This window comes from Thermobia domestica, chromosome 8 (assembly GCF_964235325.1).
Source record: "Thermobia domestica chromosome 8, izTheDome1.hap1.1, whole genome shotgun sequence".
Taxonomy (NCBI): Eukaryota; Metazoa; Arthropoda; class Insecta; order Zygentoma; family Lepismatidae; genus Thermobia; species Thermobia domestica.
In genome coordinates this window covers 5,473,459-5,488,654 of record NC_137461.1, presented here as the reverse complement: position 1 = coordinate 5,488,654, position 15,196 = coordinate 5,473,459, and the positions used below count along the sequence as shown (strand labels likewise).

Here is a 15,196-nt window from a genome sequence, read left to right as displayed (position 1 = left end):
TGATGTGCACCCATTGGGAATCGAGCCGAAGTCTCCAATATCGAAAATATGTCTGCTAAACAAATAGTTAAAGGTAACTCCTCAAAGAACTAAAATTCCTAAATTAAGGGAAATACAAGGGTGGAGATTTCTCCCCCTAACTTCTCAATGAATGCGGATACAAAATAAAAATGTTTAATCCAATAACCCTTTTTCCTGCTCCTTCCTTGTAAAATTGATTGAAGATTTATATAATTAACTTATACACTAATTAAGCTTTTGATTGGGGAAGGAACTTCAAGTACAAGGTGGACCAAAAGTAGGTATACACTCCCGTACTGATCAGCTCCCTGCATTTTATATAATTTCTTATTGTTATCCATAGTTTTTTATTATATCTTAAGCTCGGAACACCCGAAGCAAATAAACCTATAAGCTAAATATTATACTTGATCAATGCAGGGGTATATAGCTACTTTTGGGCCACCCTGTATGTCTGAAAATATTTAAGCCACCTCTAAAATGCCTGTCAACGCCACTGGGCAAACGAAACAAGTTCCTAAAGGAAAATCAAGATAGTCCATGACTTAAGAGAAAATTGAGGTTCATCACCTCAGAAAGAAAATTAAGCCATTAGACATTATCCTGTCATTAACTAATCCAATCGGAATTTTTACCTACCTACCTCAAAGAACTTATTTTATGTAGTCTTCTAGTTTTCTTATAGCCTGCCCAAAGGTCTCTCGCTTACGAGTTCCGTTAGAAGATTTTCTTGGTTCAGCCATTTGTTTGTCTCTCTCGATTTCAAAACTGTTTCTCTGAACAATTTCGGCGTCGTGTTAACGTTCAATGCCCACATTCATACAAGAGACTAAGGACAATATTTTAAATTCAAAGTTTCTCGATATTTGTAAAAATAAATAAATAAATAAATCTTTTAGTTTAACGTCCCACGATAATGCCCTTTAGGCTAAGGGAGATAGATGATTAAGGCTAGTGAATGAATGAAGAATTGGTGGAATGAGAAAGTGGGAGGAAACGAGTACCCCGAGCGAACTCACGGACACGATGCTGTCCTCCACAAACTTGCTTGGCCGAGGATCGAATCAGGGACCCCATGCACCAAAGACAAGCCCTCTACCACTGAGCTACCGTGACTCCCCCTCCCCCCGCCCTCATTCGATATTTGTAGCTACAATAAGTTTTGCACAGGTAATAGCACGCTGGATAGAATAATTGATACTGAAGAACCTTATGGAATGGAAATCAACAAAGAAAAGCCAAAAGTCATAGTAATATCCCTTGGGAACACATCTGTACAGTTTAGAACAGAACAGAGCTTGAAGTGGTCGATCAGTTCAATATCTGGGAAGCATTTTGACAAAAGACTTAACTGCACCAAAAAGACCAGTCAAGAATTGCCGTAGTCAAAAACCAGTAGCGTATTTAGGATTTTGTTTCATGGAGGGGCTATGAACAACACTTACATTTCCTGGGGGATGCCGACAAATTTTAATGAAATTTTACCTATTACAAATTCATTTCGGGGGGGGGGGTTAAGCCCGATAGCCACCCTCCTAAATACGTCACTGTCAAAGATGCATGCAAGAAGAAAAGGTCACGAGCTTTGAAATGTGGTGTTGGAGGAAGATGTACGAGATAAAATGTACAGAGAGAGAGAGAGAGAAAGAAACGATGTTTTAAAACAGGCAGAAGAGAAGAGGACGCTAGGAAAGCCAATTGGGTTTGATACATCTTGCGAAGAAGTTGCCTGCTTCATAAACACGATAGATGGGAATGTGGAAGGAAAGCGAGAAGGAAGAACACAACCAATCGAGGATTTGAAAATTAGAAAAAAAAATATTGGGAGTTAAAAGGAAGAACCCAACGATCGTGGAACCTGAGAAAGGGACATTTCAAGACTAACATAAGAAAAAGAATAAAACCATCGTATCAGTCCCAGACCTGCTAACAAGCAGAATTATTATTATTATTATTAGCAACAGCAGCAGTTCTTCGGTAAATCTCGATTAATGACATGTAAGTATATTTATGTAGCCGATGACACTAAGGAAACGTACAAGTACAGTATCAAGTTTTACCGCATATAATAGTTTCCGCTAATTCGTATAAATATATTTTTTTTCTAATATTTCATGGATAGTACCGGATACTAACTTTTTTTAAAGGGGAAACCGGGGTATTCGCGAACACTAAGGTAATGCCGAACACCCAAGTTTACGCCCAAGGAAACTTGTTAGAAAACAGATTATTTTGCTGCACGCTAGCGGAGAGACCTGGAAAAGTGTAGCATAAATTTGGTGACAGTCAGTTGAGTGGATTGTCAGGAAGAAAACGTTTTGTTGTTTTTGTCAATTCACTTATAACGTTGATTCAACAATCTAGGCAAAGTAAGTTGGTTCTTATCTGTATTGTTACAGATAAGGTTATATATTCCCCTATATTTGAGCATTAGTTCTTTCTAATCTTACTAGCCTGTATGCGGTCAACAATTAGTTTCAACTTTAACAATAAAATGGTGTCTCATGGGGAAATGCCAAACAGAATGTTTGCCATTACCCCGGAGTGTTCAGGATTGCCCCATAGTATGAAATAAATTAAAGATTTTTTTTAAATAGTTCATTTTTATTGAAAAGTAAGTAATAAATTAATGAAATTGGTTTGATAAGTAGATCATGTCTTGGTAATAAGCGTTATTAGCTTTATTAATTAGAATAGTTTGCTATATTTATTATTTTAGGCCATTAGTAGCCTACTTCATTATTCTATAATCTGTAACCTTATTTTAGATGTCTGATCCTTCATCATAGGCTGCAATTTTTGTGTGTGTGTGATTCACAGACTGTTTTACAAATTTATTTAGCCTAGTAGCGTCCATTAGCAATTAGCCAATTTTGTTCAGCCAGTTAACCGCATTTGAACACTGAACTAATAAGGAATACTGTCCTTGGAAGCAAAACATTAACGTGTATATCTGATTTCTATAATTCCAACTAATGTTCTCATTTTAATGAATATTTTACTTAATGCACCGTTATTTCTTAATTTGTTTCACAAGAATACATCTTGTTTAGCCTATTTCATTCACTTGCTTTCATTTGTAATAGGTTCAAAGATTACGAGATCTGGTCATGCTTTTCATTAATTTAGGATATATTTGTAAATATAATTCTTATTAAAGATTGAAATACCAAATTACGGTATAATTTTAATGTATTTTAATGCATTTCGCTTCTTTCGTAAAGAAAAGTTTAAAGTAAACAATGTGTTTGGGATTAACCCGACCACTGGGGCAATCCCGAACATAGGTGCATTCTTAAAACATCTCAGTGATTTGTTGAAAAATGTTACTTTTGACTTTCCTCTGCACTTTAGTAAACAGGAAAAACTCCAAGCTTTCTGTACACAAGAAATCTTAATTTTATCTCTAAAAACAAATGAGTTGTACAAAATCAAAGCTTAAGTGTTCGTGAATACCCCAGTCTCCCCTAAACAGCTAGAAAATAGTTTTGTACAAATATGAGTATGAAAACTACTTCGAAACATTGGAGACAGTGGGAGCTTATTATCATAAACGACAATAGGCCTACCGGGAAAAAAGGATTTAAGAGAACCGCAGGTTCCTGCGCCTATTAATGAAATTTAGCCGTGTCAGAACAAATCAATTTCATGGAGCGGTCACTGCTTTCTTAAAGCAACCTCTGCTCCACATAAAGCAAAAACGTTGATTCCCATTTATGGTTGGTAAATAAACCAACTCTTATCTATACAACTCGAGAATTAATTAAATAAATAAACAAAAATATTTTTACTAACAAACAATTAAATGTTACCAACATAGAGGAGCGGACATTATACAGTATGTCAAATGTTCTGCTGACTGCAAAAGGAACAAGGTAAGTAATTCCAAGGCCACTTGAAAAAGACATGTGCATTCACACACACACACATATTATATATATATATATATATATATATATATATATATATATATATATATATATATATATATATATATATATATATATATATATATATATATATATAATATATATATATATAAATAACTACACACGTATTCCTTTACATACTATTTGCCACAAGACAATTACTACAAAATGAATGGGAATGCGTTTATAGGCCAAGTTCGAGGTAATAGTTACTCAAACCAACAAGCTTCCCCCACCTCAGACCTACGCGTGCGTGATTATTTCCTCCAGCGAAGTTTCAGACAAGCATGTGTACGCTATCACACATATGCTTGCAAACGTCATTTGTATTGCGTCATCACGCGGAAAGAAAGAAACTTGATATAGACTATATATTTTTCTGAAGAATATAGAAACAAAAGTAATGGTCACTTGTTTGTATTGTTTGTCCATTGGAGATGGTGGAAAGTCCAAACGACCTGAGAAGTGTCATCAGTAGCTTTTACGTTAATTAAACCGCTACCCTAAAGGTAAATGTTTCAACAACTCGCAAATTGCGGCTCCTTCAATAAGCCTTTCTAAGAAGTCTCAAAATGAACAGGTTTTGTTTACAGGAAATCAACATTGAAAAAAAATCGTGGTCAATCACCAGGATAAAATTGGATATTCCAAGCAATGGTTGCTCACTGGGAATCCCTTCCAAAATTTCTATTCTAAATTGAAAAAAAAAGGGAAGGAAATTGTAGGTACAAGTGGAACGAGATTTCTTATTCTGAGAGAAGCAATGACCTTGCACACTCTTTCTTTTTATTGTACTCCGCTGTACGAATTTAAAAACCGGTAGTACTACCATGAATCATACAACGTGGATTTGCCTGCGATATTGTTCACGAAATACGAAATTTCTTCTGAGAACTTTTCTAAATTCAATTTATTTCAATGAACAATCTCTTGGACGTGTTAAGAAATAGCATCCGGAAGCAAGATGGCAATTTTCACAAAGATTTAAAAATTAAACTTTAAAAAAAAAAAAAAAAAAAAAAAAACGTTGAGAACGCTCTCTTAATATCATCTCTCTATAACTTATGGTTCCCAAAATATGACTCCTTAAATTTCCGGAAATCGGCCATTTTTGGCCAATATTTCGGGAACGGTAAGAGTGATGCGAAAAAAATCCATCATTTTCTCAGTTTTTAATGCTTTATCGAACGGAGGGCTCAAAACTGAAAAAAATTCCAAACAGGCACACACACACACACAGAGAGAGAGATTATTGTCAGCTACTTTCTGGAGCGGAATACAGATATGAATTGTTTAGAAAAAAAGAAGGTATTGAAACTGCGAAAGAATCGCGTATGAAAGAGGAAGACTGATGTTTAAAACGAGTTAAAGAAAATATTTTTAAAATGTTTCGTGTGCAATATTATACCCTACGCGGCAAACATATGGGAGTACGTGAAAGCTACAAAAGGGAAGGTAGAGGGTATCGAAATATAAGCGTGAAGTTGAACTGACAAATTGTGTTTGGTCGAGTGGGAAGACAAAATTAGAGAATGTACGAAATAGAAGGGGAGAAAAGAACAAATTTAAGTGGCGAAAAGAGAACAAAAGTTGGTCGGGGCCACGGTCGCAGATTTTTCTGAGTTTCGGAGGGGGGAGAAACAATCAGATACATGTTTGGTTGGAGACAAGTGTCTAAGAAGGCATATAAAAAGATTTTTAAGACAAATTGAATTCAAATTATGCCAAATATTGTATATTCATAAGAAATACATATAACAAAAATACATACTGATAAAAAATACACGTGGACCCCATATGAGCATTGGGGGCTCGATCCCCCAGCCCTCCAGGATCTGCGCCTTTGGTTGGGGCATGGCTAAGAAGAAACTATCATAAAGGACATCATAAAACGTATAGTGGAAAGGAAAAGTGGAGGGGCAAAAAAGATTACAATATAGGGATGGCATTCAAACAGAAAATTACTACATCAAGACGTAGGGTCTATAGCTTCGCTGAAGAGAGTGATACATAGAAACGTCTTAATTTGTGGGAAGTAACTTGTCAATAATGGCAGAATACCTATGATTAGGGTCGGATCCAGGATTTTCTGACGAGGATGCACTAATAACTACTGGTACATTTGAATTAAATTAGATTTTTTAAAAATGCCTTTAGGGATGTGTGGTGTGAATGAGGAATACTGTTTGTGAATCCTTTTCCTTCAACCTTCAGAAAATAGACAAACTATAGCTTTTACAAAATTCCGCTTTCTTTTAAACCCCAAACGGAAACAAGACTGCAAAAGTTCAGGAAAGTGTGGCTATTTTCACTGCTAGTTTCGCATTTTAGATACTGTATATTTTCAACTAAGCGGGGGTGAACGTGCACCGGTGCACCTCTTCTAAATCCCGTCCTGTTTATGATGATAATCTTTGCATAATTTCTTATGTGCTTTACAGTACTGAATTAACACCAAAAAATCTCTCTCCCATCGATAATCGAAGCCACATACACATAAAACAAGTGCTAATTAAAGACATTATTTGTTCCTTCTTTTTAATAATAATAATAATAATAATAATAATAATAATAATAATAATAATAATAATAATAATAATAAAGTATATCCTTATCGTAATGAACGTATAGTCAACATTAAGATCCGAAAGCAGCTGTTCGATAGAGCCTCCAGTGATAATCTGTCGTTCTCATGTTCAAAACGTGGAAAAAGAAAACTACATAATCTGCAACGTTATTCTTGTCAGTTATAGCATGCAATATCCCTTGAGCTTGAACTTCTTAAAGAGAAATATTTGCCTTAAAGTAATGAAACCAAGGAGAGCCACTTGTCATTACCTCAAAAGACAACTATCACTTCCAAAGTCTTCCTTGTTAAAACAGCACAAAATTAGTTATGTGCATTTTTAAGTGACTGCAGCAAGAAATAACATTTTTTTTTCTAAAACCTATTGAATGTCACAATAGTTAGTTCGTAAAAAAAAACGCAACTAGTTAAAAAAAAAGAAAAAGAAAAGAAAAAGAAAAGAAAAAGAAAGGTTTTTATTTAATTCCAGTATTGACAGATTTCCACCCTCGATAACTGGCTTAAATGGCCCTACTCTCTGCACCAGGCAAATGCGACAGAACCGGCTTTGGGTAGAACACAACATGACTTGTGTAAATGATAAATCCTCCAGAGACAACGATATGTGCATAAACTAGTTATTGTATTCACAAGCTGCGTAACTAAATATGATGGCAAAAAATTGAATACTTATTGATTATCAAATCTCCCCACGTGTTATTGAATGCAGTATTTTTTGTCATGGAAAATCCAACTTTACGTCTCACTATTATGCCGGCTAGGCTAAAGGAGACTGAAATGGAGGAATGAAGTAAGTGGGAGGAAACGGGAGAACTCCGAGGAAACCCATGCACACGGTGTTTGTCCACCACAAAGATCACTTGGAGCGAGCTGGGATCGAGCCAAGGACCCCGGGCACCAGAGGTGAACTGAGCCACCGCGGTCCCTGTTTCTACTTGGAGATACAACTCCGGTAAATTATGCAGAACGACCCAGAGTTTGGAGATTCTTCCTAAACTTTACACAGCCTCTTTTAGCTAGCTTTTTGCTGTCTGTGGACCGCTTTTCCCCTTTACAAACTATTTGACCTATTGAGACAAGAAAAGAAGACCGTATTTACCAGGGAGCGCAATCTGTGGCCCCAGTGGTGGATCCAAGGGGGGGCTATAGCCCCCTTTGACGCTCAGGTATACACTGGATAAAATGGGCTTCAATCCTGCTCTACTCTAGATAAACGACAAACTATGGCTTAGCCCCTCCCTTGTTCATATCCTGGATCCGCCACTGTTTGGCCCCATATGGTTTGTGAAACATTTCTTTAATTCTCCCAGTCCACCTTTAAACATATCCAATAATCTTCACCTTGCGTGCTCTCGTCCAACCTGCGTACAATCTTCCTCAAAACGTGCGTTTCTTGTATGAATTAAAGTTGAAAATGAAATCTGAGTTTTACGTCCCACGGTTATGCCGGTTAGGCTAAAGGAGATGTATGAATTAAAGTTTGCGTTCTTTCTGCATATAAATTTGCTGGTTTACTAATAAATGTTTCAATATTATTCTCTGTACATCAAGGAGGGGCGCGCGGTGGCTCAGTGGTAGAGCGTTCACCTCTGGTGCTTGGGGTCCCGGGTTCGATCCCAGCCCCCGCCAAGTGAACTTTGTGGTGGACAAACACCGTGCTCGTGGGTTTTCTCGGGGTTCTCCCGTTTCCTCCCACTTTCTTCATTCCACCATTTCACTCATCTCTCATTATCACCGTCTCCTTTAGCCTAACCGGCATAACCGTGGGACGTAAAACTTAAAAGATTTCTGTACATCAAGGTGACCAGACGTCCCGTTTTAGCCGGGACAGTCCCTTTTTTCCAACCGTTGTCCCGTTTTTCTCTGATTCTCGAACGGGACGCCTAAATGTCCCGTTTTTAAGTAAAAATGACCTAGGTGTCCCGTAATTATTATTCAAAATATAAATCGTCAATGCAAATTCTACTCTCTTCCGTACCAACACTCGTTGCCAAAGTCCAGCCGTGTCTAGAACTTCTGAATTTTCAAATGGGAATTGAGTGTTCGTGGTTCAAGTGGGAATTAGAAGGTAAGTGGGAATTCTAAGTGTTCAACTAGTTAAAAGAACTAGTGGGTAGAACTTGCAATCGGTAGAACTATTATTTGTTGTGTGGTACACGTAAAGTTACAAAGGGTGTGTTATCACTCTTACTTGTGTATTTTGTAAATTGAGAAAACTGCTGAGTCCCAAAATGCGATCTGGAAGTCAGATGCCCTCCCCCCCGTAGCCGAGTCGTATGCGTCCCGTTTTCGCAAGTGAAAATTCTGGTCACCTTGCTGTACATCCTACTGTAACATTTCAATTACGCATAGAGTACTTTACCTTACAAACCATCCCTTGCATTCACCTTATTTTTCCCAAAAGTTTGCTACTAAGCACAGATCTTTTCAGCCACACTCCCCAACAAATAGAAGTACTGTGCAGCGAACCTCAGGGCATGGATTCGAGGTACTTTGTTAGAATCCAAATATCGAAATCCCAGCACGATGGACTGTGTCAGTTTTTTTATAGGTGAAAAACCTGAACGATTTTGGATAGGGAGAACATATTTTTCGGCCATAGAAAAATTGACAGTGAATCGTCCTGGAATTTCGACATTTGGATTATTAGTAACAAAATATCTCGAATCCATACCCTGGTGTCTACTGCAAAGAACTTTTATTTAGGATATAGTATACATAAAGCTGCTTCAATTCCCGAAGGAGCAGGACGCTCATGCTTTTAGGGATTATTCATTGAGTATGTACGAACTTACAAAGGGGGTAACAAAGCGACTTTTATTTACTTATCGACTAATACGAAAAAAAAGAACGTACCTGCACTTTATATCTGCATGTGTAGTGCCCTTGTACTTTATCTATGACTATGTGTGTGTGTAAGGGGGGGATTTAACGCATATCGCATGTATTGTGCACATGGATACTTCTTACTATTGCACTACGTAGAAACTTTATGGTATTTCATGTAGAAGTGGTAATAGAACACAGAAGAAACGCAGATCAGGGGGTTCTCATGTATACTATTATCTTTATTTATTTTTTATTATTATTTTTGTGTGTGCGGGTGTGGCTGTATAATATTTGTCCATTACAAAATAAACCTTGAGTATTCCAAATGGTCCGTTGCCTGTTACAGACAAGGTTCTTTATTATTCATATGAATACGTACTAATGTTTCTAATACAAATGAGAAAACATTTGGAATAGATTGCGAATTTATCGTCGTAAGATTAACAAACTTTACCTCTAGAGTTAAATCGGGTTATTTCGAAATGATCTGAAAAAAAAAAAAAAAAAAAAATGTCCCTACACAGTTTAACTTGTTTTGAAGTATTCTGTTGTTGTGTACTAAACTATTTTTAGCTCAGTAAGCTGTTTTGAAGAACCCTCTGGGAGTTTTTGTTACCTGTAAAACCCATAGAACCCACTTATAACCTTGGCCAATACAAGAGTTTTTGAATAACGGTGTAGCCTAAGATCTTAACGAGAAAGCGTTTATAAAGAAGTCTGTGAAAAAGAGCTCTCTCCTATCTCTGTAATTAGTGTACGCATCTTCGAAATTTGAATTAGATTCCCAGCGCCACGCGGGAGGTCATATAGTACGGATTTCATGTTAATCTGTAGGTCAAGGTCTAATAGTTTCAGTAAGGGGCAGTAAATTCCAACGGAACCAGCCAACCAAAGCTAGTCAAAATCTGTGTAAATACATGGTCGTTGTTTATATTAATAGACCTATTTATTTATTTATTATAATTTAGTTATAGCTTTGAAGCTTTCGATTTGTTTTCTGAAAACATTGTTGGTGACGAAATAATTATATTTTGATAATTAGCGATTGGACGTAGAGACGTAGGTGTTCTTTCTTTGTAGTCGGGATTCGAATTCCGTATTCAGTCAAGCCAACTGAGGATATTTCTTCAGTTCCTGTAAGCACAATGGCATAATAAAGTAATTATCTTGAAACTATATTTTCTACTTTCAGTACGGCTTCTCATTTTTATTTAAAGAAAGGAGTTGTTTAAAACAACTATTTTATTTGGTAAGAGTTTACTTTGTGCCGACTATACTGATCCATAGTGTAAGTAGTAGTAGCAGGCCCGTATCCACGGGGAGCTAGGGTGGGCCGCCCGCCCCCCTAAATTTTTACTGGCCCCCCAAAATTTTCATGGTAGGCTTGCAAATAAACTATAATATGGTGATGAACTATGATATGGTTGGATCGGCCCCCCTTGATTTTTTTGGCTGGCTACCGGCCTGAGTAGTAGTAGTAGTAATAGTAGGAACGGATTAGAAGCCCCGCAGGGGTTGGTTTGGTTCTGTTCTCGGTAAGAGTTCCTTTTGTGCTTAATGACTTTCGGCGCGGGTTAACAGTCACTGGGCGGCACAAAGTAAACTCTTGCCATTTTAAGTTCATATGCAACAGGAAGAGGGTAGACGGCCGATTTTATCTGAATCCCTATTTTATTTTCAGGTTAGCGTCCCTTTCAGCAGCGAGAGTACATGGGCCTGCAGCTTAACGTGGAATCCAAACCACCACATGAGCTCCGGCAGGAATCTAATCCAAGTCGTCTACGCCTACCTAAATTGAGACTTGAATTAACTGTGAAAATATAAGTTAATTTTGTCTTGTTTGCAAATGTTTGTGGTATGTGACTTCGATGTGAGAGACTAGGATTAGGTTCCCGGTGAGAGCTGATGTGGCTCGGATCCCACATTAACGTATAGATTCACTTCTCATATAGCCTCACTGCTGAAAGGGACGCTAACCTTAATCGATTTCACTTTCATTTAGAGGTGAGATGCACTGATATTTTGGTTATATACAACTCGCGTCAATGGAATTTCAGTCAGGAACGTTTTTTTTTTTTTTTTTTTGAGAAAAGTCACTTCGGTAAAAATAAATAAATAAAATAAAAAATAAATGAAGAAACCTAATTTAATCTTCTAATTCTAGAATACATTATGGAAACACTTAAGGTTTCTACACTTATCTTGTAGGGAGAACCGCTACCAATGTGATTTCTTCATAAGCCGCCACTGTTCCTTTCTTTCAAGTTTTAAAATTTTGCTGCAAGGCTAAGGGAAACTATGATTGTAATAAACGAATAATAGTGGAATGAAGAGAGGAGGAAGGAAAAACTTGGAGAAAACCCACACACGTGGTGTTTGTCCACCATAAAGCCGGCACGGTTGTAGAACACTAGTCCATATCCATTGAGTTGTAACAAAGAAAGTAATCAACCTGGCTACTAACCCCCCCTTCACACGTTATCACTCGCTCGGTACTACTATACGAATTGAAAAAATGAAATATTTCAGTTTCACGTCCCACGTTTATGCCGGCTAGGCTAAAAGATACAATGATGAGAAATGAATGCAATGGTGGAATGAATTGTGTGGGGCAAAAGGGTAAAACCCCAAAAAATCCCACGAACACTGTTTACCACAAAGCCCATTTGCGCGAGCTGGGATCGAAACAGGGACTTCAAGGACCAGAGGTAAATAAACGCTCTACCGCTAAGCTATCGTGCCCCCTACTATATGAATTGAGTTGATTTTATTGTCCCTTTCAGCAGCGAGGCTGTATGAGACGGGACCTACTGATTATCGTGAAATTCGAACCACATGAGCTCTTTCCGGGAATCGAACCGGGACTCCCACGCCACTATATGAATTGAGTATTCAGCTTTGACAAAGAAAGGAACCAACCTGCCTAGTAACGCACCTTCATCTATAAGAACGGACCAGCATTCTAGAACCTTCCCATAAAGCCTACATTCTCTGTAAAACCGAGATCGAACCAGACCCAAGCACGAGAGATAATTACTATCATTGACCCACTGGGCTCCTCGCACCGCACATAAAAATCAAGATATATATATATTTAACAAAATTCTAAAATGATAGGAAACTTAAAAATTTCGAAAATAAAACTCCCAAGCAATATTGATTTACTGCTAATCTTGAATAGCGCAAATAGGAGTCGAATACGCGACCTTATACTTCAGAGGTGAGTACTATACAGTGTATCATTGAACTGCTGAATTGCGTTCCATATAAGATTTTAGTCACTACAATGGATATGGAAACTTATGGCTCACTACACACAGAAAAAAAATAAAAGATCTTTCCAGAGCAGTGTCTTGGTGTTCAATTCCCGGCTAGTCATATTGAACAAAATTTGTTATAATATTAATCGGTAGGTAATTATAGAAACGTAAGTTTTAAATAAAATGTACTTTTACATACCTTATTAAAATATCTTTGTCATGCAGTATAAAAGAAAAGTTGAGCAATTCTTCTTGGGAACGAAAAATTAACGCGTTTGCTTGTCCAGGGAGAGTATGTCTATCGTAACAATCCTTGAATGCAGCGCCGTGGCTCGGAAGTCAACAGCCAATCGGAGCCAGTCACCTGCTCCAGCGAAGGTGCAACACTACACACACAATCACACCTACGTCAGACATCAACAAACCACTGCCGCTCTTGTGCTCCAAACTCGTACACCGCGAACTGACCAAGACGGGAGCCACTAATAGACTGACTGAACAAACCTGTCCATTCCGAAAAACATTACCCGTGGAAAACTTGAAGTTTCATGGAAATTGCGGTTCTTTTTCACCTGCTGATGCACGATGGGTAAAATTGCTGAAGGACAGGGGAAAAGAAATGTGCAAGGACTCCTTTTCGCTTACCTAATCAAACACTGGGAAACTTTGCAAGAAGTTGGTTGAATCAACGCCTGCAGGGCGAGGGAAGCCCCTGCTGTTAGCGGAAGGTGTAGGAGATCGTCGCTACACTTGACATTGGAATGGAAGGGTTCTGTTATCATTTCAAGAACGAGAAACGGAAAATGGAAAATTTTCTTGTAACTTTACCTATTGCGTGGGTAATGATATTTATTGCAGTGTTGCTTAACCAGTTCGAACAATAAAGTTCGTTCTTTTAGTAGTTACGTGAAAAGACCTTCATTCAGAACCGTTGGTTTCATATTGTTACTTTCCGGCATAACGTATCCTATCAATTATTTTAAAAGTACGTAGCCCATTGGATATCAGTATCATTCGGCGGCAAATTGCTAACATGCAGGCTTTCTGTCCACCTGCTTCAGGGTTCTTCTGCTCCTGGTAAGGGTACTAAGCTTCGAATAGAAACATAATTAAAGGGTTTCGATTCCATTGTAAACAGAAAATTCAGGTCTTATGCATTCTCGGTGCTAAACTAATCGGGCGTTATTTTGGAGAAAGTAGGGGAAGCCAATTTCTCCTCCTACCCGCTAAGTTTGAAATGAAATGAAATCTTGAAGTTTTGCGTCCCACGGCTGCCGGCTAGGCTAAAGAAGACAGTAATGATGAGAAATGAATGAAGTGGTGAAATGAAGAAAGTGGAAGGCAACGGGAAAACCCCAATAAAAACCACATGCACGGTGTTTGTCCATCACAAAGCTCCCTTGGCGTGAGGGAGGCGCGGTGGCTCAGTGGTAGAGCGTTCTGAGGTTCCTAGTTCGATCCCAGCTCGCGCCGTGTGGACTTTGTGGTGGACAAACACCGTTCTCGTGGGTTTTCTCGGGGTTCTCCCACTTTCTTCATTCCACCATTTCATTCATTTCTCATCATCACCGTCTCCTTTAGCCTAACCGGCATAAATGTGGGACGTAAAACTATAGATTTCATTTCATTTCATTTCACTTGGCGTGAGCTGGGATCGAGCCAAGGACCCCATGCGCCAGAGGTGAACGCTCTACCACTGAGCCACCGTTCCCCCCCCCCCCACAAAAAATCTGAAATGACTCTACTGTGCCAAAACTGGACAAACCTACAATCAATGCCTTCATTATGTTCCGCATACACCTCGGTCTTGACGTTGCTAAATTTTCAATGTGAAAACCAGGCATATGTATACAGTAGAAAAAATGCATTCTTACCTCCTTCTTACCCTTCATTTTCCTTCCAAATTTATCACGGGCAAATGTGACTGTAACCGTGGTCATGTATATGCCATTTTGTACTATTCAAAAAGATGTATAATTATAGAATGTTACAGATCGTGCCGTTAGATGGTAGCAAACAGCGTCCAGCGGTTGACATCTACCGGACGAAATTGAAAATTCGTGTGATACCCTTTACTGTTCTTTATTTATTATTCTTTTGTTCTTTTCTCCCCTTCCATTTCCAACATCCTCTTATTCGTTTTCTGTTCGAACCAGCTGATTCGCTCCATTCTTCTCCACACCCACATTTCAAAAACTTTCAGGCGTTTGTTATCATTTTTGAGTAATGTGCCCCATACAGTACAATATTCCACACAAAGCATTTTATGAGTCTTTTTCTCAACTCCTTATTCAAGGTCCCACAAAATAGATTTTTCTTCTCCCTAAAGGCTTCTTTCGCCATCCCTGTCGTTGCTTTTATTTCATGTTCACATTTCATATAATCACTTTAATATCATACTACCCAGGTATCGAAAACTAATCACCTGTTCCATTTTTCTCCCTTCCTACTTCTATATTTGATACCGACCACTTCGCTCCAATTACCGTGGCTTTTGTGGTTCTAACATTCATTTTCATCCTTCTTTCAATACGAGTGAAATATATAAACACCGAATAGCAACGTTTTCG

The 15,196-nt window shown here is 38.1% G+C and overlaps 1 protein-coding gene across 1 annotated transcript in view; it reads right to left on the bottom strand.

Moving 5' to 3' along the window:
• Positions 1–13,158, bottom strand: part of LOC145692660 (protein spinster homolog 1) — a 66,471-nt gene extending 53,313 nt beyond the window's left edge. Inside the window, exon 1 of the mRNA XM_081768032.1 lies at positions 12,826–13,158. The gene's annotated coding sequence lies outside the window, so the exon portion shown is untranslated. The remainder of the gene's footprint in view (positions 1–12,825) is intronic.
• Between the last annotated feature and the right edge of the window lie 2,038 nt (positions 13,159–15,196).